This window comes from Squalius cephalus, assembly GCF_949319135.1.
Source record: "Squalius cephalus genome assembly, chromosome: 1".
In the NCBI taxonomy this organism is placed as follows: Eukaryota; Metazoa; Chordata; class Actinopteri; order Cypriniformes; family Leuciscidae; genus Squalius; species Squalius cephalus.
In genome coordinates this window covers 61,067,798-61,092,957 of record NC_137122.1, presented here as the reverse complement: position 1 = coordinate 61,092,957, position 25,160 = coordinate 61,067,798, and the positions used below count along the sequence as shown (strand labels likewise).

The following is a 25,160-nucleotide window of genomic DNA, read 5'->3' as shown; positions in this document are numbered from 1 at the left end:
TTAATACAGATTTTTTAAATATTCCCCCTTACATTAGAATGTGTCCTGTTTAATTTTATATTTTGCTGAGCAAAAAATAATGATTATCATACATTTTAAACATGATTTACAGAAGACACCAACTAAAATATCATTCAGTGTAAAGACATATTTTAATCAGACCACATTTTAATCAGAAGACATATTTTAATCAGACCCCATTTAAGGATCACAGTGCAGCCCCCAAATACAAATTAAGGATCATTTTTAAATCTTTGCCACTATCCTTCAAACGGGTTTTACCCATTTGTCAGCAATACGTTTTAGTTAGGAAGTGAAAATCATTTCAAATTTAATAAAATGAAAACAAATTAATAATACAATTTTAATAATATATATATTTTTTATAATATATTTTTAACGTTTAACAATTCTTCAATAATTATTTTAAATGTGACTTGTTTTTCCATGCATTGGAACTCTAATATTAATAGGATATTCTAATTCGTATTTTCAGCATAGAGTCTACGATCAGCTTTAAACGGTCTAAATCCTGACTGGAATTCCTTGCTGATACCATTTCTTTCTGAAAAGAAACATACAGTAGTTGTGAGGATGCTGCCTTTTCTAGTATCTTTGACAGAAAAGGTAGATTCGAGATCAGCCTGTAATTGACTAATTCAAGTTGCGATGTTTTAACAAGCGGTTTGATAATAGCCAGCTTAAAAGTTTTTGGTATCCTCCTAATGACAAAGATGAATTAATGATTTTAAGAAGAGGATATTACCTCTGGAAGGGTCTCTTTCAATAGCTTAGTCAGTATGGGGTCTACTCTAACATATATGATGTCCATTTAGATTTAACGAGTTTAGAAAATTCTTCCTCTCCTATAGTGTAGAGTGTCGAGTAATACACATGTAACTCGCGTGAGTGTAGACACTAGACTGACTTTATTTACGTTACCCGCTTCATCCAAACAGGGGTTGCCATAGTGACGTTAACATCAACACTGTTATTTAAAGTGATAGTGCCACAACTCTACATCCCCTTTCTTCCAGATGGGATGTAAATAAACTTAACAGCCCACACAACAAAACTGGAACAAAACACGTACTGAAATTATCTTATTATCAGGCCACCCACCACGGAACAAAAGGTGACACAGAACATAAAAAGTATGGTAGAGTATGGGCAAACAAAGTTAGTTCAGTTAACGAAGGGACACCTGGTTATCATTTCCATATCTTGATTTTAGTTTAGTTTTTTAGCCAAGTACTGACATAGTCCTGATAACGCTGATTAGGTTGGCTAACTCTGCCTGCTCGAGTCACCACCAACTGTCTCTCAGATGAGTCAGCAGTATTGACCACTGGTGTGATACTAGGAGGTGTAGGTGGTGGGTTGGCATTTTGGGCAGTCTCTCTATCAGGTACTGGTGAGGTGGACCTCAGTGGCATGTCCTCCTCAGAGCTTGCCGTTGGGTTTTCATCAACCCGGAGGAGATGTCGCCTGTTCCTGATATATTTATTTCCTTGTGATGCTATTACATAGCTATTAGGCTGCTGAGCTGGGCCTTCCACTCTTGCCACTTGATCAAAACCACGTTCATTGTGCACTCTGACTGTTTGACCTGGTCTTAGTGCAGAGAGGCGGTGAGCACTGCGGTCATGATACACTTTCCCCCTCATTCTGTGTTTGGAGATGGCAGCAGTCACATTGACTTGGATAGCAGGCCTGAGCATGTCTGTGGTTGCTGGCAGGAAGGTCCTGGTTTGCCTGGACATGAGTCGCTGAGCAGCGGAAGGGAGCCCATCACGGGGAATGTTGCGAGTGTGGAGAATGGCTGCTTGGATGTCTGTGCCATCACGGTGGCACTTCTCCAGCAGGTGCTTAGCGGATCTCACTGCACGCTCAGCCAGACCGTTAGATTGTGGGTAATAAGGACTGCTGCGGATGTGTTTAAAGTCCCATGCTTGTGAAAAGTCTGCAAAGTCCCTTCCAGTGAACTGGGTCCCATTATCAGTCATGAGGGAGTGGGGCACACCATGTGTTGCAAAGTGTCGCTTAAGCTTCGCAATGACCGTGTTGCTGGTCATGTTGGGGAGGTAATCCAGCTCGAACCACCCTGAGTAGGAGTCCACCAGGACTAGATGCATTTTGGCACGCCACTCAAATATATCAGCTGCAGTAAATGACCATGGCAGTTCAGGGATGTCATGGAGGTGCATTGGTTCCTTTGTGTGGTGTGCTGTCAAAGCGTTGCATGCAGCACACTGAGACACCTCTCTTTCGATATCTGTGTACATTGAGGTCCAGTACATAGTCTCTCGAGCTCTGCGTTTGGTGGCTTCAATCCCGGGATGGCCCTGGTGTAGCTGGCCGACATAAAACGTTTGCAGTGCTGCAGGTATTACTAACCTTTGCCCACGCAGGAGCAGTCCATCCTCTAACGTCAACTCTTCCTTCATGGAGAAGAACGGTCGCAACTGTTGCGGCAGCTCCTTGGAGGTGCTGGGCCAGCCATGCACGATGACTTCAGATAGCTGTTGGCAGGTGACGTCACTCTTTACTGCATTTCGTAATTCATCTGTACGACGTGAGGAGAGCACCTGGACAGTCATCACTTCTAGTAAGTCATCAGTAAGTGGGGGCTCAGACTCAGGTAAGTGTGCACGTGACAACGCGTCTGCCACAAACAGTTCCTTGCCACGCTTATACATCACATCCAAGTCGTAACGTTGCAATTTTAACATCATACCCTGCAGGCGTGGTGATGCGGTGTGCAGTGGTTTCCTCAGGATAGTTATAAGGGGCTGATGATCCGTTTCAGCAGTAACGGGGCGGCCATAGATGAAATCATGAAATTTTTTAGCTGCAAACACCAGTGCTAACATTTCTTTTTCAATCTGAGCATACCTGGACTCAGTTGGTGTGAGGGCACGTGATGCGAATGCCACCGGCCTCCCGTCTTGGAGGCACACCGCCCCAAGACCGTGTTGGGAGGCGTCTGCTGATATAACCACTGGCTTTGATGTGTCAAAAAATTGCAGCACAGGGGGATTAGTCAGTGCCTGCTTCAGTTTGCTGAAAGCCGCATCATGGGCGTCATGCCAGTGCCACTCCACGTCGTGGTGTATCAGCTGTCTCAGAGGGCCAGTCATGTCACTGTACTGGGAAATGAATTTGGATAGATAGTTTGTCATGCCCAGAAACTGCTGTAAAGCCTGTTTGTCCTGTGGCTTCTCCATCTCGCAGACGGCTTTGATCTTTTCCGGGTCTGGCTTAACACCATCAGCGGTTAACAGGTGTCCTACATAGTGTACACAGTTGACTCTGAATTTGCACTTGTCAGGATTGAGCTTTAGGTTGATGGCACGGATCCTGTTCAAAACCTGTGTTAGGCGTTCATCATGTTCTAGTAATGTACGTCCCCAGATGAGGATGTCATCGACCACGATCTCGCAAGGTTGTCCAGCAAATAACTGTTCCATCACATTTTGGAAGACCTCACTGCCTGTGCATATGCCGTATGGCATTCTCAGGAACCTATATCGGCCATGAGGTGACATGAATGTTGTGAGCTTGGAGGATGCGCGGTCAAGGGGTATTTGCCAAAACCCACACTTGGCATCTAAGGTGCTAAATATTTTTGCACCGGGCATGTCCGCAATGATTTGGTCAATTGATTTGAGCGGATGACGGGGTCTGAGGAGGGCCCGGTTTAGATGCACTGGGTCGATGCAAAGTCGCACTGTTCCATCTTTTTTTTCCGCTGCAACCATGGCAGACACCCATTCTGTTGCGTCGTTTTCTGGTATAATTACACCAAGGGCCGTCATTCGGTCCAGCTCCGCCTTGACCTTATCTTTCATGGCAATGGGGATCCTGCGCGGAGCACATATTGTGGGGGCAACAGTGTCATCTAGTCTCATATGATATATCACAGGTAATTTACCTATGACATTAGTGTCAAAAAGGTCTTTGTACTCCAGTATTTCTGGAGCTTCTTGTTGCAGCATGTGGACGTCAGGTCCGAGGTGTATGAGACCAATAGCAATACTGTCTTGTAGTCCCAGTATGGGTTTTACACCCCTATTGACCACATGAAACTTGAACTGTCCCTGTGTACAATGCAGTGTTACAGTGCCATCAGTTTTGATTGACTCACCTCCATAAGCCACTAGATTGACCTTTTCATTTGGATCCACATGCACTGTGTGGTCAACTGCATGTAGCAGTTTTCTGGGCAGCACATTACATTTGGCACCAGTGTCCACTTTTACCTTCAGTTGTCCATTTCCGTTCTTCATTGCGAGCGTGGCGAAGATTTCCCCCTTCTGTGCGGGTGTGAGTATTGTGTCACAGTAGAAAGTATCAACCATTTGATTGTCTGGTTCAGTGGTCAATTCATTTACTCTACCCATTTCTCTTCTTCTGTATGGAGTGGGGGCTTTGGGGCGAACTGTGGCCTGCGCTGGTGCAGAGCGACAACACCTAGCAAAGTGATTAAGTTTTCCACAGTTATTGCATGTCTTGTTGAGTGCAAAGCATTTGCTGCGGTCAGGTGAGTGTTGGCCATTACAATTGCCACAGCGAGCCTTCTGAATTGAGCACACTTCAGCTTCCTTATGAAGTTCCTTAGAGCTTTTCTCCGACTGTTCATGGAGCATGCTAATGCTAACTGCCAGTTCAAGGGTGAGATTCTTTTCACGTAATAGTTGTTTGCGGAGGGTGTCGCTCTGTATCCCACAGACGATACGATCCCTGATCAATTCATCACGGAGCGCGCCAAAATCGCATTTCTTCGCCAGTATTTTCAGAGTGGAGACATACGCCTGAATAGACTCACCGGGTCCCTGACTAGCGGTGTTAAAAACATGCCTGTCCATAATGACGTTTTTCGCTGCCAAACATAATTCAGCAAACTTTACCAGTAGAGTCTCTGGTTCTTCGTGACTTTCCCCCTCTCCATAAACAAAGGATTCCGACTTTTCAACAGCCTCCGGGCCGGCTAGGTTCAGTAGCGTGTAGGCTTGAACTTTCTTAGATTTATCCGACAGTCCTGCGTTGCAGTAGATTATCCATTCTTTCTCAAATTTCCGCCAGTTGTCGGCAATGTTGTCGTCAAAAACTAGTGGATCGATACGACGGAGTCCTTGAGCCATTATCAGACACTTCTGACACCATGTAGAGTGTCGAGTAATACACATGTAACTCGCGTGAGTGTAGACACTAGACTGACTTTATTTACGTTACCCGCTTCATCCAAACAGGGGTTGCCATAGTGACGTTAACATCAACACTGATATTTAATAAGAGGTTTATTGGGCAACACGGGAGCCTTCAGGGATGAAGGAAAGGAAAGGGTCAAGACGCCCGACTCTTTTAGTGCAATGGGAGTGTGTGTTGCGGCGGCGAACACACACACACACACATACTGGTACGGGTGGTTTATAAGGACTTTTTCCCCTAAAAAGATCCATCCTGGTTTATGGGGACCCACCTTTCCCTTTGTCATAGAGATTAATAAGAAATATCAAACTGCTCCTTATGGCATGGGGTAAAAAGCTGACTGCTCAGAATTTAATTCTAATAAAACAGTCTGGTAATATGAAGACCTGACAAACTGAAGCACTGTAAGGACAGGGCAGGAGTGGGCGTTTCCTGATTTAATTATGATTTATGAGGACTACCCTGGTTTATCCGGACATCACTCACACATACACACACACACACACACCTAACCCTTAATTATGAGGACTAACCTGGTATAACCTGGACTAACTTTACCCATGAGAGTGCCACATCACTTACGTTTGTTTCAATACCAGCATATAGAAAAACAAAACAGGAAATTATCAGCAATTGTTCAACCTGGCTTAAACTTTAAGAGAGATTTCAGAAAACTAACCTGAGTTTGTAATGTGAGATTTAGCAGGTGTGAAGTGAGTGAAGAGCAAAGAGAGAAGAGGGAAAGTGAAATACGGAAATATTTTAGCTTTAAAAATTAAGAAATTAAAAAACCAAAAGGAGAGTTTACTATTTAACCATCACTGACAAATGCATTCACCCACAAGTATTTTTCATAATTGATCCTTGAATGTCAGTCTTAATTTATTCATTAGATTTGAAGAAGTTTTGTCTAAAGATAGTTTTGAATAAAGCTAAATATTTCCAGTTGATTGGGTTTGGGTTTTGTTAATGAGAAAAGAGAAGATTGTTCAAGACTTATTACTTAAGACGTATTAGTATCTAAATGAACATTGCTGACCATTTGGGTTTAACTGGGCATCAGTAACCATATGAATCATGCATACACACACACAACCCTAACTAACCCTTGATTATGAGGACATTTTGGGTTTAACTGGACCTCTCACACACACACTCTCAAACACACACAACCCTAACTAACCCTTGATTATGAGGACATTTTGGGTTTAACTGGACCTCTCACACACACACTCTCATACACACACACACAACCCTAACTAACCCTTGATTATGAGGACATTTTGGGTTTAACTGGACCTCTCACACACACACTCTCAAACACACACACAACCCTAACTAACCCTTGATTATGAGGACATTTTGGGTTTAAAGGGTCATGAAACCCTAAACCAAATTTTATGAGATTTGAACAGAGGTATGTGTGTTGAACACTATTGAAGACAATGTTAGCATCTGTTAGATTTAATAGTAGGGGGAAAATTGTTAAATTTTAGTTTTTTTACGCTATTTTCGTCTTCCGGGTTTAAAATCTTCATCATGTCCACGTATCGGTGTCTCATAATTATTCATGTACTGAGTTTTCTTATCCAATGAGAAGACACTGCTCTTAATTATTCATGACACGGAACTTTCCAAAGACAGACATGTCAAACTGTGATATCGCGTAGTAGATGAGAGAGGCAATAATGGGACATGCGTTTGTTTTCGTGGACCAAAAGTTCCAGTGCATCTTTCCCCGCGATGCTGCCCGGGCTAGACTCCGGCCATCAACCACGGACACATCTAAACTATGTGTGTGTGCAACCATTCAACTGGAGAAAGGTGGACTTCGACCTTGTACACCAATGCAGGTTTCGGTCTTGCGAGTGATGCGGTTCCGAGGACTTTTCCTATCGCTTCAGAGGTGTGTGTGTGTGTCTAAAATGTAACCCTGACCGTTTTACTTGCCTTTTGTTAAATAATCACTCGTTATTAAAATTTTGATATTTCGATAATACCTCAATTGTATGGAAAGTATGCTTAGTTTGTGCAAATTTCTATGACACTGTCCATCTTTATTATGTGGGTTTAGGGGGCGCGTAGATCTGTATGGAACGTTTTTTTTTTTTTTAAGCGGAAAATTAATTATTTCAAATATACGCATTTATAGTGTGTAAACAAATATATATTTTATAAAGGCATAATTATACATATGCATGTTCATTTATATGTTTTAAATAGAATTATGATTACTGTAGTAGGTTATTATGTATATATTAGACTTTAACTTGGCCAGCTATAAAAAATCTAGCATTTCCTCACGTTTTACCATTGATTTTTAGTGACAGTCGATATGCATTGGGTATTCGCATCCTCCAAGCTCACAACATTCATGTCACCTCATGGCCGATATAGGTTCCTGAGAATGCCATACGGCATATGCACAGGCAGTGAGGTCTTCCAAAATGTGATGGAACAGTTATTTGCTGGACAACCTTGCGAGATCGTGGTCGATGACATCCTCATCTGGGGACGTACATTACTAGAACATGATGAACGCCTAACACAGGTTTTGAACAGGATCCGTGCCATCAACCTAAAGCTCAATCCTGACAAGTGCAAATTCAGAGTCAACTGTGTACACTATGTAGGACACCTGTTAACCGCTGATGGTGTTAAGCCAGACCCGGAAAAGATCAAAGCCGTCTGCGAGATGGAGAAGCCACAGGACAAACAGGCTTTACAGCAGTTTCTGGGCATGACAAACTATCTATCCAAATTCATTTCCCAGTACAGTGACATGACTGGCCCTCTGAGACAGCTGATACACCACGACGTGGAGTGGCACTGGCATGACGCCCATGATGCGGCTTTCAGCAAACTGAAGCAGGCACTGACTAATCCCCCTGTGCTGCAATTTTTTGACACATCAAAGCCAGTGGTTATATCAGCAGACGCCTCCCAACACGGTCTTGGGGCGGTGTGCCTCCAAGACGGGAGGCCGGTGGCATTCGCATCACGTGCCCTCACACCAACTGAGTCCAGGTATGCTCAGATTGAAAAAGAAATGTTAGCACTGGTGTTTGCAGCTAAAAAATTTCATGATTTCATCTATGGCCGCCCCGTTACTGCTGAAACGGATCATCAGCCCCTTATAACTATCCTGAGGAAACCACTGCACACCGCATCACCACGCCTGCAGGGTATGATGTTAAAATTGCAACGTTACGACTTGGATGTGATGTATAAGCGTGGCAAGGAACTGTTTGTGGCAGACGCGTTGTCACGTGCACACTTACCTGAGTCTGAGCCCCCACTTACTGATGACTTACTAGAAGTGATGACTGTCCAGGTGCTCTCCTCACGTCGTACAGATGAATTACGAAATGCAGTAAAGAGTGACGTCACCTGCCAACAGCTATCTGAAGTCATCGTGCATGGCTGGCCCAGCACCTCCAAGGAGCTGCCGCAACAGTTGCGACCGTTCTTCTCCATGAAGGAAGAGTTGATGTTAGAGGATGGACTGCTCCTGCGTGGGCAAAGGTTAGTAATACCTGCAGCACTGCAAACGTTTTATGTCGGCCAGCTACACCAGGGCCATCCCGGGATTGAAGCCACCAAACGCAGAGCTCGAGAGACTATGTACTGGACCTCAATGTACACAGATATCGAAAGAGAGGTGTCTCGGTGTGCTGCATGCAACGCTTTGACAGCACACCACACAAAGGAACCAATGCACCTCCATGACATCCCTGAACTGCCATGGTCATTTACTGCAGCTGATATATTTGAGTGGCGTGCCAAAATGCATCTAGTCCTGGTGGACTCCTACTCAGGGTGGTTCGAGCTGGATTACCTCCCCAACATGACCAGCAACACGGTCATTGCGAAGCTTAAGCGACACTTTGCAACACATGGTGTGCCCCTCTCCCTCATGACTGATAATGGGACCCAGTTCACTGGAAGGGACTTTGCAGACTTTTCACAAGCATGGGACTTTAAACACATCCGCAGCAGTCCTTATTACCCACAATCTAACGGTCTGGCTGAGCGTGCAGTGAGATCTGCTAAGCACCTGCTGGAGAAGTGCCACCGTGATGGCACAGACATCCAAGCAGCCATTCTCCACACTCGCAACATTCCCCGTGATGGGCTCCCTTCCGCTGCTCAGCGACTCATGTCCAGGCAAACCAGGACCTTCCTGCCAGCAACCCCAGACATGCTCAGGCCTGCTATCCAAGTCAATGTGACTGCTGCCATCTCCAAACACAGAATGAGGGGGAAAGTGTATCATGACCGCAGTGCTCACCGCCTCTCTGCACTAAGACCAGGTCAAACAGTCAGAGTGCACAATGAACGTGGTTTTGATCAAGTGGCAAGAGTGGAAGGCCCAGCTCAGCAGCCTAATAGCTATGTAATAGCATCACAGGGAAAGAAATATATCAGGAACAGGCGACATCTCCTCCGGGTTGATGAAAACCCAACGGCAAGCTCTGAGGAGGACATGCCACTGAGGTCCACCTCACCAGTACCTGATAGAGAGACTGCCCAAAATGCCAACCCACCACCTACACCTCCTAGTATCACACCAGTGGTCAATACTGCTGACTCATCTGAGAGACAGTTGGTGGTGACTCGAGCAGGCAGAGTTAGCCAACCTAATCAGCGTTATCAGGACTATGTCAGTACTTGGCTAAAAAACTAAACTAAAATCAAGATATGGAAATGATAACCAGGTGTCCCTTCGTTAACTGAACTAACTTTGTTTGCCCATACTCTACCATACTTTTTATGTTCTGTGTCACCTTTTGTTCCGTGGTGGGTGGCCTGATAATAAGATAATTTCAGTACGTGTTTTGTTCCAGTTTTGTTGTGTGGGCTGTTAAGTTTATTTACATCCCATCTGGAAGAAAGGGGATGTAGAGTTGTGGCACTATCACTTTAAATATCAGTGTTGATGTTAACGTCACTATGGCAACCCCTGTTTGGATGAAGCGGGTAACGTAAATAAAGTCAGTCTAGTGTCTACACTCACGCGAGTTACATGTGTATTACTCGACACTCTACACTATAGGAGAGGAAGAATTTTCTAAACTCGTTAAATCTAAATGGACATCATATATGTTAGAGTAGACCCCATACTGACTAAGCTATTGAAAGAGACCCTTCCAGAGGTAATATCCTCTTCTTAAAATCATTAATTCATCTTTGTCATTAGGAGGATACCAAAAACTTTTAAGCTGGCTATTATCAAACCGCTTGTTAAAACATCGCAACTTGAATTAGTCAATTACAGGCTGATCTCGAATCTACCTTTTCTGTCAAAGATACTAGAAAAGGCAGCATCCTCACAACTACTGTATGTTTCTTTTCAGAAAGAAATGGTATCAGCAAGGAATTCCAGTCAGGATTTAGACCGTTTAAAGCTGATCGTAGACTCTATGCTGAAAATACGAATTAGAATTCCTATTAATATTAGAGTTCCAATGCATGGAAAAACAAGTCACATTTAAAATAATTATTGAAGAATTGTTAAACGTTAAAAATATATTATAAAAAATATATATATTATTAAAATTGTATTATTAATTTGTTTTCATTTTATTAAATTTGAAATGATTTTCACTTCCTAACTAAAACGTATTGCTGACAAATGAGTAAAACCCGTTTGAAGGATAGTGGCAAAGATTTAAAAATGATCCTTAATTTGTATTTGGGGGCTGCACTGTGATCCTTAAATGGGGTCTGATTAAAATATGTCTTCTGATTAAAATGTGGTCTGATTAAAATATGTCTTTACACTGAATGATATTTTAGTTGGTGTCTTCTGTAAATCATGTTTAAAATGTATGATAATCATTATTTTTTGCTCAGCAAAATATAAAATTAAACAGGACACATTCTAATGTAAGGGGGAATATTTAAAAAATCTGTATTAAAATGTAATTTTGATGATCCTTGAAACCCCCTTTTCGTCTTTCCCCCTTTTGAAACCCCCTTTTGGGTCTTTGACCCAATCACAAAATATATTTATTGCCAGTAAAACTAAGGTCTCATTTTAATTTGACTTAAAATAATTAATGATCATTCTTTAAAGTAGCATTCTGCTGTTGGAGAGTATTGTATTATAAACTACAGCAGTGCTCAGTGCATTAAATCATTAACCAGATTAACAATCAATCAATTAATTAAACTATTGCCAAAAAATGACTAAAATGCCATCCGAATTCGACAAATACAGTAATACATTTTCTTGTCCCTAATAGTCATAAACATAATGCAGGGAAAACTGTAATTTGAACTGCAGCAGTGCTAAACTGCTCACTGCATCATAATTAACAACACACAAACAATCAATGTATGAATCAAACTCACTAAGACTGCCGTCAGTTTCTTTTCCATGCATCATTTTATTATATCCCTGTATGTGGGTACAGTTAAATCAATCATATAAAACGAATGGGATCATGTCGCTGGTGGTGGGAACAAGGCTTCAGTCATGGGAAAAAGCTTGTTGACGAACATTTTTTTGTCATACTGTTCATTAACAAAATTAAAACTGTGAACCCAGCACCGTTCTCCCTCACCATTCCAGACCCTGCAAAAACTAATTTCCCCATCTGACCATAAAAATGAACATTTGTGAGCAACATCTTGCAGCTAAAATAAAAAAGCATACACAATAAACAGCATGAAAGGCTTTTCAGACCAAATCAAGTTAAACTCTTTGTTGTAATTAAACAAGTAGCTACATCAAGATATTTTGAACTCCCACAACCACAAGGTACAGATGATACAGAACAGACATATATAGATGGACATAAATGATAGAATAAGATTAATCTACCATCACTATTTATTTACTGACTCATAAATTTGATACTTTTAACTTATCATTTATTTGTTTATTATGGTTAATTTACCTAAAAAAATAATATTGTAATTGTCTGATTGACGCTTGAAAATATTAAACTGACTGATTCAAATTTGATACTTCAATCATAACCAATAATACCCCTGATGTATATGAGTATATGATTGCTGTTCAGATGTCATTATTTTAGATGACCAGATATTTGATACTGTCAGCAACAGATGTGTATAGCTGGAGGCTAAATGAAGTGGAAACCCAGAGCATCAATTTGAGATCCGCATCTTCCCAAAATGCCGCAACACCTTCCAGACTTCACATCAACATTTACAGGCGCACCAATGCCATCACACATAACAGATAACGTCTTTTTTTCACCACTGATTTTGAGAACCACAAATTCTAGACCCGCACATCTGGTATGATCAATATTTGGCCACAGTGTTAAATCAACAATTTTATCACTTCCGCAAAATTCAAATTTTTGTTGATTCCTTCCTGCTTCATTACCAAGTTTCGCCATTTGGCCAGTGTTAAAAATCACCTGGATTGTGTTCAGTGTCCCCTGGAAAGCACAAATGTATGTGAATCAACTAGCTAAATAAAAACAATTTGATTCAAATAGGAATCAAAGAAGATAAATTAGAATAAAAACAATCTTTACACACCTTGCCGTAAGTTATGCTGATCTCTGAAATGAGGCTGGAAATGCATGTAAAGTAGAATTCATCACCTCCGATCCCACCCACAATCACATCTTGTTCTGAGAAAGGAATTAATAGAGAGAGAGAGAAAAAAAAAACACATTTTTGCTACAAATTGCTACAACTTGAATATGGTGGTCAGTCCTGCTTTAAAGGGGTTTAAATATGATGAGAAAGGAATTTAATAACTGAACTGACTCACAACTGCATTTTTAGTAATTGTTTGAACAGAACCGCACTGGACAACTAGTTGTCTGTCAGTCAAACAACAGGTCAGCCACACTGCACACATGCATGTCTCTCTGTGTTGTATGTTTTCATTTAGGGGTCCAGTAACTCACAGAAACTGAGATATACACTGTAAAAAATAATTCTGTGGCTTAGTAAATATTACAGAAATTTTTAACTTTATTAACTTAATAAAATCTCTGTATATCGTTTACTTGATTGTTTGAGTTAAACATACCAAAATAATTGAGTAAAAATCCAACAGTTAATTTTATCTAAAATTTACAGATATATTTAAGTTTTTTTCAATAAAATAATTTAGTATTTGACTAACCAATTATTTCTTTATAATATACTTAATATATATGTGAAATTTCTATCAAAATATTTGAGAATGTTTAATTAAACTGATCTGTTTCAAGAAACAAAAAAATTTTACTTAATTCAAATCAATATTATTAATATATTTAACACGCTCTTAAAATTGAGTAAGTTTACTCAATTAAAACAATGCCCCCCCCCCTCCCCCACCCTCTGACGTGACGACAACTCGACGGTTGGAGTGAGCGCGGGCTGTGTTTGAACTCTCCAGTCTCCAGAACAACAGCTCTCTTCTCAGCGTCGCAGATTTGGTGCATTTTCACTGTGAAATTCAGGTTGGTGTATGTTTTATTTTATCTATAAAATCATTACTGTGCTTTAAATCATATTTAATGCAAAACAACATACAGAGGCGTAATTCGACACCTAAACGAGACGAGAGCCGCGTTTGTCTTTTTGCGTGATTGAACGCTTTGCATAAACACATTACTTTCATAATAAAAATGAATATAATTATTATCATTTGGATGATAAAATGTCCTCAGAACTATCACTTTTTGTTTATTGGCAGGTTATGTCAGTCGCTCGCAGTATATTTCGGCTGTGCCTCAGACAGTGACTGTGAGTGAAACGCAGGACGGCGGTATGAAGTTCAAAGTTCACCCGCAGAGGCGAGTCTGTCTCCGGCATGAGGACCAGCGCAGATTCGGTGGATATTGGATAACAGAGTGGTTGATTACACTTGAATTAGGCTACCTGAATGTTTAAATATTTCATTTTTACTTGTTAATTAAGTTTAAATGCAGGCAATATTCTATACATGAAAAAACAGTCTAAAATGTGCTGTATTGCTGTACTCATTGAAAATAAAGGCCAATGTAATGTATACTGGTGGTTGTCTGGAGTACTATTTTACAAAGGTTTAGAGAAAATAAAAAAGTTAATATTACTCATTAATAAAAACAGTTAATATTACTCATAAATATTGTTTTTTTAATGTTTAAATGTTAAATTATTTCTACTCAATTTTATTTGTTAATGTACCAGATGCAGTTACTCAGATTTACTTAATTTTTTTACTTGCATTTACTCAATTCATACAGTATATTTCATTGATTTCACAGCTTTAAAATTTACTAAATTTTTTTGAGTGTAAAAATGTTTCACCAATAAAATTGAGTAAATAATAGTTAAACTTTTTACAGTGTAGCCTAAGCTGTTTGTCATCCGAAAGTTTTAGATCCAGTCACTGTCTCCCACTGGACACTCTCCCATCATTTTTGCTAAACTCTACACTTACAAATGTTGAGAACAAACAATAGAATAAAAAGTACTTTTTGACAAAGTTTCTGTACGCACACACGGTGGACAATTGTTATCCCTGTTCCAAAAGAGAAGTCTATTAATATCGCATTAATATGGATGGTAGTTGGGAAGTTTCTATATTCCCTCATAGAAAAGAGCGCAAAAGACTGTCACAGCCAGTAAAGAAATATTTAATAATGAAAGTCGGTATGTGTTGAAAGAGGTAAAGACATTTAGGCAGAATAACCAACCGAGCTAATGTGACACAAGTGATAAAGGCAGAGAGGCCAACTTACACAACTTGGATTTATCCACAAGCGATTGAAAAAAGCTTGCAAATAAAGTATTGTAAGGATTTGTATACCTTTTTTTTTTACATTGATAAAAGACCCCAAGGTATTTCAAACCATCAGAAGCAATATTTTAAGGGTAATAGTGATCATGGAGTTTTTTTAGTTTCAGAGTTTACAAAAAAAGTTCACAGTTTATTTATTGTAGACCCAAATTAAGATTAGTTCACTGGTTTAAGTGCCATTTTGTCAAGCGAAAAAAAACAAAAAAAACAAAAAAAACCTTGACCTCATGTTGCAGGAGGCACAGCTGTGCTATACTGTATGTCAGAGCACTGCCCACAAGGCTATTGCTACCACATCATGCACCTCTAATCCTACCACTCAAATACTGTAAATTTGCAATTGGGTGAAAAGGGGACTAAAAACCATTAAATACAAAAGTATACAGCAATGAGGGAATCCTTGCGGCACATACCAGGACACCGAGATCCTCCTAGGGCTGCAACTTTGATTGACTTGGATTCCATGGCTCTAATAAATAAATTAAATGGGGGAAAAAAGATTAAATTGATAAATTGTCATCTTTATTATTCTAAAATTATTATGGCAAGTTTTTCATTTAAATTTAATTCAGGTATCAGGTTAGCAGGTACAAATAAAACGTTGACATTTTATTAATTTACTTTCATTCATTTTTTTTCTTTTAGATACCATTTAACTGTGTTCATTTTATTAGTTCTCAAAAAAAAAAAAAAAAAAAAAAACCCTTTAAGAATATTTATATGTGATCTTGTTTTTAAAAATATCCAAGGTAACACTCTGGAATACTGTTCCTTCATTAATGAATAACTACATGGGAACAAATGAGTAACGCAATATTAATACGCTATTAACTAATATTAACAACAAGAAACTCTGATAAACAAATTAGTAAGTAATAGTGCTCAGTCGAATGTGGTAGTAATGTGGAAGTATTAGCTAACCAATAACCATTTTTTCATACCTACCAGAGAGCAACCAAGAACGTCTATTTACAGGTTCATAATTTATGTGAATAATGTATGTTTAATTCTAAAGTCAAGGCAATGGTAACCCACTAGTAATGAATAAAGTATTACCAAATCCTTCAGAAGGAACAGCCTGGTCTCGTTGTTAAAACGCAGGAATTAATAGTAACTTTCAAAGACACAAAACATTTTTGTATTTTGTATGAGGTACAGAGAAGAATTGAAGTTATTAATCCATGAAAGTTAATGTTAATCCGGCTTCGAATTTTAAACAATTAAAGAAATGTTATTCATTCACTTGTTTAACATTATCATCCGAGACGAGTTTGCAGCAGAAGTCACGAACGGAGCGAAATTTTATTATTTCTTACTGAGTAGGTGAGTAAATTTAATAAATGCGACTGAATATGTCATTAATATGAAAATTGAATACAATAGACTCAAAACATTAATGCCACGATTTTTATATTCATAAATAGGAATATGTACAAATTTGTATGTCGGTAAAGTTCATTCCTAGATATAGGGATCCTAATTATCCTAGTTATTATATTCCTAGTAGTTCATACATAAATTATTTACGTTTTAGTGCTGTCAATACGTCAATATTATACGTTTTAGTGCTGTCAATACGTCAATATTATACGTTTTAGTGCTGTCAATACGTCAATATTTTACGTTTTTGTGCTGTCAATACGTCAATTTTACACGTTTTAGAGTGTATGAATACGTAAGTAAATGTAGCCTACGTGTGGTAGAACTTTACGTAAAAATACACTCATATTCTCTTGAGATCATGTTGCAAGGAATTACACATTTTCCAGAACAGTATTCTAAAGTAAAAAGCATGATATCTCTAAAGACCAAAGTCATTGTAAGCTTTGGAGGTTTTTGTAAGGTTTTAGATAGTAATTTCTTGCAATGGATTTGAGTCATTAGTGGGTTACCAGGATATTCACTTATACTGTTTTTCAAATAATTAGTAATTCCTTTGGAAGGATGTAGGAACACTTGAGTCAATACTATCCAAAACTTTACAAAAACCCCAAAAGCTCAATGACATCAGTCAATACTAGAGAGTTATCATGTTTTTCAATTGAGAATAATGTTCCAAATAATTAGTAATGCCTTCTGAAGGATTTGGTAATACTTGAATAATTACCAGTGGGTTACCATGACCTTCCATTTAGAATTAATTATACATTAGTATACATTTAATTATGCATTATTCACATTAATTATGAACCTGTAGTAGTTCTTAGTAGTCCTCTGGGAGGGACAGTGTCAAAAAATAGTAGGCTACTTATTGATTAGCTAATAGTGAATTACCACATTCAACTGAGCACTATTATTTACTAATTCGTTAATCATAATTTCTTGTTAGTTAATAGTAGTTAATAGAGTGTTAATAGTGCATTAGGTACTATTTTGTTGTTATGTGTAGCACGTGTGTTATTCATTAATGACGCAGAACAGTTTTCTAAAACAGTGTTACTAAATCCAATAAAGACATATTTCCTTCAGTCAATCCATTGATATTTCTTTGTTTTTATTTAATTTTAAATGAATCTATATAAAATTCTATTTTCTCTTCTATTTTCTATTTTTTCAATTTGCATTTGATTATTATAATGATGTTTGAATCTGCACTGAAATGTTGTAGTTGAGGTCTAAACCGCTCATAATTTTTTGGTTACTATTTACATGTTCATAAAGTCTTGACTCACCTGGAGTTTCTGTGTCTTTGGTATGTAAAGAGATGTTGTCTTCTGAAGCCCACTGCGTTTCTCTAGTGATATTTATACTCCCATTACTTATGTGGAAAAAAATTCTACAGAAATTCACCAGAAATATGTATACACACACACACACACACACACACACACACACACACACACACACACACACACACAGAGGTTCAACTGATGCCTCAGTTGATGACTCAACCTCACAGTGAAAGCCCAACAAATTAATTCAATATTGCAACTTTATTGTTTGTTGCATAATTGCTTGTTAAATATTATTATTATTATTATTATTTTACTGTGGCTCTTTTGGAAAAACGCATTAACCAAATTCTGCTCACCAAGGCTGCATTTATTTGATTAAAAGCAATAAAAAAAAACAGTATTATTGTGAAATATTATGACAATTTAAAATGACTGTTTTCTATTTTAATATATTTTAAAATGTAATTTATTCATCAGATGAAAGCTGAATTTTCAACATTATTACTCCAGTCTTCAGTGTCACATGATCCTTCATAAATCATTCTAATATTTTATGCTCAAAAAACATTCATTATTAATATCAATGTTGAAAACAGTTGTGTACAATTTTTTTTCTAAATTCTTTGATGAATAGAAAGTTCAAAAGAACAGCATTTATTTAAAATATAATATTTTCTAACATTATAAATGTCTTTACTGTAACTTTTGATGAGTTTAACTCATCCTTGATGAATGAAAGTATTGATTTATTTTATTTATTTTCCCCAAAAATAAAATTAAAATTCTTACTGACCCCAAACTTTTGAAGGGTAGTGTTTAATGTTACAAAAGCTTTCCATTTCAGATAAATGCTGTTCTTTTGAAATTTCTATTCATCATAGCGTCATGAAATAAAAATGTAAAAAACTGTTTTCAACATTGATAATAATCATAAATGTTTCTTGAGCATCAAATCATCATATTAGAATGATTTCTGAAGGATCATGTGACACTGAAGACTGGAGTAATGATGCAGAAAATTCAGCTTTGATCACAGGAATAAATTACACTTAACTGTATATTCACATAGAAAACAGCTGTTTTAAATTGTAATAATATTTCACAATATGACTGTTTTTGTTTGTATTTTTAATCAAATAAATGCAGCCTTTGTGAGCAGAAGAGACTTCTTTTAAAAACATTAAAAATCTTACCGATCTAAATCTTTTGACCGGTAGTGTATATATTAAAAAAAATGTCTCTTTGGTCAAAAAAGGTTCCCAACCCCTGGACTAGACATTTTTTTTGTGTGTGTAAGGCATAATATATTTGAAATAATGACTATGATTGATTGATTGAATGATAAAACAATGTACGATTAAATATATGTATGATATCATGTGCACAAACATATATAATCAATTAACCTATATATAAAAGTTTGGTCCGATCGATATTGGAGGCTGCTATTGTGTGCGTACCCTAAAATAAAATCCTGCAGGCGCCCCTGATCAGAAATATTGTGGATAATCTGTTTATTGATGGTGACATCATGAAGTATCCTATTTGTGACGAATTCAGAGTTCAGAGTTGATCTGATTTTTTTTTTTTTTTTTTTTTTTTAACCATTGTTGCGATTCATACGCTGATTCTTGATGTCTGTGTGAGTATGATCATATCAAAACATTTTCTGTATAACAACTTTATAAAATCTTTCAGAGTATCACAGCACAATTTTTGGCAAAAGATTGGCATGCACAATTAGAAACTTATAGGCCTAATTAACGACTTCACTTTAACGAGATTCACTTTTTACAGTGAATGTGTTTGTTAGTTAAAATTCATATTTGAAATAACTGCATTTCTCTTTAAAAAAAATTATGAAGATTTCTGTAAAAGTCTTTTGCTCTTTATTTAAATTAGGATATTTTACATTCATTTTATGGTTTTATGTATGGCAGCCATTGCTGACAGTTTTTTTTTTTTTTTTTTCAGTGAATGTGTTTGATCGTAATAATTCAGGAAATATCTGCAAATATAACAGTGTTTTTTTCTGTAAAACATTTAACGAAAATTGTATTTTCTTTATTTTCTTTACTTTATTTTTACGGTTTTAAGCCAGTTTTACAGCCAGTTGCTAGTTCACATTCCAGGCTGTCTCTCTCCCCACGCGTGTTCACATGATGTATTCAGGTAGGTGTAGGCTATTCTACAGAAATCCACCTGAAATTGGCCAATCTCATGAAATTCTGTACATCTGGGGTGTTTCCGAAAAGTATCGTTAGCCAACTATTTCGAAACAAACTGACAGAATGCTATCTGTGCACGCGATCTGAGTTGAACATGATAAGCGCTGATAAGCATATGGTTGCGCGCCTCAACTGCTATATACACAGACATAGCCTATATCAAAAAGACAAGGCAAGACAAGTTTATTTATATAGCACATTTCTACACTATCGCAATTAAAGTGCTTTACACAGAAAGGAATTAAAATAATCACAAAATAAAAGCAAGGAAAATTAGAGTAAAAAATGCCATAGATAAACTTCTCATCTAGCAAAACACCAGTGTATCATATTTTTCACAACTCCCAGTTTTACTGTGAGATTTTCCCATGGTGATTGCACTGTGTCTGGTGTCTGCGACACGCCTAAGAAATCTATTGGGCGTCTCCAATAGACACGATTTTCCCCTAAAATCGGAGAAGGAGGAGGCTACTCCACCACAGACCCAGGTCATCAGCATGCTTTCTCTCTCAGTTTCCCCAATTAAGTAATTTATCTGTCACGGGTGGTTGCTGGCAGACAGATGAGGAACACGGATACGATTAAGTACAAAGGTTTATTTACAATAGTTCCAACAGAGTGGCGAACGGAGAGCAACACACACACACACACACACACACACACACACACACACACACACACACACACACTTAACATAGACGATACCAGACACTGAACTGAAACACAACTGGACATATACAGGTGTTAATGATGGTGACTGATGAGTGTACAGCCTATGGGGTTCCATTTGTTCCAAAATTATGTCGACATGCGCTCCCCTGCTGTCGTCTTCCATGTCTATGTGTCTGTTCACACTGTTTATGTCCATGTCTGTCTGTCTATGCTGTGTGTCGTCTTCCATGTGTGTCTGTTCACTGTTTAAATGTCCATGTCTGTCTGTCTATGCCAGGGGTGGGCAAACTACGGCCCGGGCCACATACGGCCCGTTAGGCTGTTTAATGCGGCCCGTCGAGTATTTAAAAAAATTGTCTCAAGATCGCATTCATTTTGCCTTTTTCTTGCAATACTTTGCGTAATATATATGTATATGTATATGTATATGTATATATATATATATATATATATATATATATTGCGTTGCATATATTTGACAATCGGAATATCAGATATTTCATGCCATAGCTAACAAATGTAAAAAAGGAAAAATGACATAAAAGCAGATCATCATTCATTCAGCGCTGTTGTGGCTACGGTGTGTCACGTAACAAGCAATGACGCATCACCATGGAAACCAAACAGACAGCGACTTAAGCGCATAGACTTGTTGCGCGTTAATGTTTTTTCCTTTTTTGGAAACTCACAGAAAAAAAAAAAAAAAGTTTGGTAAACGCTCGCACACCTTCTTAGTTTTTCCTTTGATTTGTCTTCTTTCCTCCTCTGGATTTGTGGATGTATCCTGACTGATTCCGTTTACCGACCTTTATCGCCTGGCTTTCAACTACGCTCCCCTGTCTGCCATGTACAGAACCCGGTTTTGTTCATTAAATGTTCTGATCTGCCTTTGCTTTTTATGTTTTATTGTATTATTATTAAAATAAATTTGTATATTCGTTTATTTTTTTATTTTTTTCCACAAATGTATGACTTTTGGAAAAGAAAATGGATTGCCATATGCAGTTTTAATAAAGTTGAATTAACGTAACCTTCTGTCATTTTTACTCTTCTAAGTGTACACTTGCAGACCTGTGTTTTGTTTCTAATTTACTGTTAGGCCCATTAAATAATAATAAGGATAAACAATGTTTAAAAAGTATAGGCTATAATTATCTAACATCTGACTAATTAAAAATTAACCTCAAAACATAATATGCTAAATGGAGGATATCTAGCATAGTCAGAATGTCGTCTCTCAGTTGTTGGCAACGTAAATGTGTTTGCTCAGCCCGATCTCATGAAAGTGCGAATACCACGAATTGTATTTGTAGTGCTTATGATAGGCAGTTTTCGCATGCATATGATACGCACTTTATGGCGTGTAATAGGCACGCACTCCGCACCCCTAATCCTAACCAAGAGGTTTACAGTGCGTAGCATATGCACGCAAAAAAACATTTTTGGCGTATAAATGGCATGAGAAATAAAATTTGTGGTCTAGATACGCACTTTCATGAGATCGTGTTTCATAATCTGCTACTGGGCCGGCCCTCTGTCAAATTTTAAAACCCAGTGTGGCCCTTGAGACAAAAAGTTTGCCCACCCCTGGTCTATGCTATGTGTCGTCTTCCATGTGTATGTGTCTGTTTACTGTCTATGTCTATGTGATTGCCCACATGACTTGACTTTTGTCTTTGTCAACTCAACTTACTCCTGTCATCTGTCCTTGTCGTTTGACTGTGTCGTCTTGCTGTGTCAATGCTGCATGTGTCATGACTATGTGTTGTTTCACTCTGTCGTTGCTATGCGTCGTTTCCCTCTGTCATTACCATGGTCGTTACCATGTGTCGTCTTCTCTCTCTTGCTTCAATATTGTTGATTTGTGTCGTTGCTATGCGCCGTGTCACTCTGTCATTACCATGGTCGTTACCATGTGTCGTCTTCTCTCTCTTGCTTCATATTGTTGATTTGTGTTGTAGCTATGTGTCGTTGCTATGCGCCGTGTCACTCTGTCGTTGCTTTATGTTGTTTCACTCTGTCGTTAGCACGTTAGACGACACATAGTAACGACCATGGTAATGACAGAGGGAAACGACGCATAGTCATGAGTCATGACACATGCAGCATTGACACAGCAAGACGACACAGTCAAACGACAAGGACAGATGACAGGAGTAAGTTGAGTTGACAAAGACAAAAGTTAAGTCATGTGGGCAATCACATAGACATAGACAGTAAACAGACACATAGACATGGAAGACGACACATAGCATAGACAGACAGACATGGACATAAACAGTGAACAGACACATAGACATGGAAGACGACACATAGCATAGACAGATAGCATGTCGACATAATTTTGGCACAAATGGAACCCCATATTCAGCTGAATGTGATTAGTGTCCGTGACAACAAATGAGTGACGAAGGCAGGTGATGACAAAACATAATGAGTGGATGCCTGGATGGCGAAGGGATGGCACAGACAGGCAGATGAAGGTTCTGGGGGTGGACAGACGACCACGAGAAGGACAAACAACAAGGTCCAGGGTGGTGATGAAGGTGGAGTGAGCAGGGGCTGATGGATCTTCATCCAGGCCACAGCCAGGGTGGTGCCTCACGGCGGCATTGACAGAGGGAGGAGCCATGGAGGAATGCTGGTGAGGGCCGCCATGGGGATGACCAGAGACGATGACGGCTAGGATGGAGCCCACCGTGCAGCTGATGAGCCGAGGTGGTGGAGAGATGGTGAAGATCTGGGCGGCTATGACAGAGCGAGGTGGGGATCCGGAGGTCTGAGGGCGAGTTGGAGCGACCGAGGGCGGAGGAGGAGCCAGAGGCAGGGTGGAGGACCAGAGAGAAGCGGATGTCCGCAAGTCCGCAGCGGAGGTGAAGCAAAGTCTGACCTCGGTGGAGCCGACGTCCCGAGGGAGTCCGGCGAGACCGAATGGCCAATGGTCCACGCAGAGGTCGGGGGTGTAAGGAGCGCAGGTGCGGGAGCCAGGGCGACAGGTCAAGGCAGAGTGTAACACACGGCCTCGGGCTCCTCATGCCCAAGACAGGTCTGAGGGGGAACTATGATAGTATCATCCTTTTAACGCTTAAGGGTATTTTACCATGAATGGTGTCAGTGGCAGCACTGGTCAATGCATTGAATCAATGCCATTGGTCTCTATTAAGTGAAGCATCAGCTTCAGCGTTACCCATGCGACTCATTGCTGGTCAGCTGAGCCTTGAAAAGTGGAGCTCAAAGATAAAAAAGTTAAAATAATTAACACCTTGTTTCATTATATCTATCTTTTGAATGTGAATGTGTTCGGTGAATGAACGGTTCAATGACTCAAAGACAGTCCGTTTGCCGCCACGTTTGGCGTAACAATGTAACTGCACGCTGAGTGACAGCCTGTCTATGCGCAGAGACAAAGCCGATGATACTGGTGAAATATCAGCAGAAAGCCTCTTGTCCAGACAGATTTGAGGATCGGAAATAACTGTTGTAAAAATCTAAATTATAAACGCAACCCTTTGTTTTTGCCCACCATTTTCCCTGAGCTGAACTCAAAGATCTAAGACATTTTCTATGTACACAAAAGGTTTATTTCTCTCAAATATTGTTCACAAAATCTGTCAGTGAGCACTTCTCCTTTGCCGAGATAATCCATCCACCTCACAGGTGTGGCATATCAAGATGCTGATTAGACAGGATGATTATTGCACAGGTGTGCCTTAAGCTGGCCACAATAAAAGGCCACTCTAAAATGTGCAATGCACCTGATGGTAGGTGATCTTGCCCAGCTGGGTCATAGTGAGCTGTTCAAATCTGGAGGTATCACTATAATACATTGTAACTCGGGACTGTTTGTTTGAGGATTTGGTGTCACGTAGAAATTTGCCAGATCCTCCTACCTAAAATATATTTCATTATTACATATTAATAATAATTCTAAAATTCTTAAGACAAGTTTTTAATTTACATTTATTATAAACAATAAACAGGTTAGCAGGTACACATAAAACGTTGAACTTTTATTAATTTACTTTCATTATTTTTTTAAAAGATAACCTACCATTGAAATGTATTCATTTTATTATTTTTCAAAATGATTTAAAATCCCTTAAAACTAAATAACACAAACTAATAATGAACTGCACTTCTACAGCATTTATTAATCTTAGTCAATGTTAATGTAGCATGCCCCCCGAACAAGGATGAGACTTTTACTGATGGTTTTATGATGTTTAATCCTTTATAAACTTTACTCCGTTCACCATATCACCAACGTAAGAGCTGAAATGTATACAAATGATATAACTGATCAGCTAACATTGTTCACATTCATATGGTCTTACATTTGTGCAAAAACGAACATATTTACAGACAAAATGCTCAAATGATTTACATTAACACACCTTTTGCCTCTTCGGAGGGGCTGCAAGCATGAAAATCAATGTTTATCAGGTCTCCGTGTCGAAGTGGCGTATTTGGAATGACAAGCTGCTATATGCTATAAACTGCGCTAGCTTGGGAGCGTGCATTCAAAAAGAAAAAAAAAGCGCAGCTCAAACCGGAAGTCAGCCACCTCAACACAAAATTTCAAAATAAAAGACAGTCGCCTTTTCTGTA

The 25,160-nt window shown here is 38.8% G+C and overlaps 1 long non-coding RNA gene across 1 annotated transcript; it reads right to left on the bottom strand.

The window, feature by feature from the left end:
• Window positions 1-11,597: 11,597 nt before the first annotated feature.
• Window positions 11,598-17,723, bottom strand: LOC307174533. The gene is made up of 4 exons (XR_013824004.1): window positions 17,650-17,723; window positions 15,391-15,446; window positions 12,733-12,827; window positions 11,598-12,629 (listed from the first exon to the last, which is right to left on the bottom strand). It is a non-coding gene; the product is annotated as an uncharacterized lncRNA (long non-coding RNA).
• Between the last annotated feature and the right edge of the window lie 7,437 nt (window positions 17,724-25,160).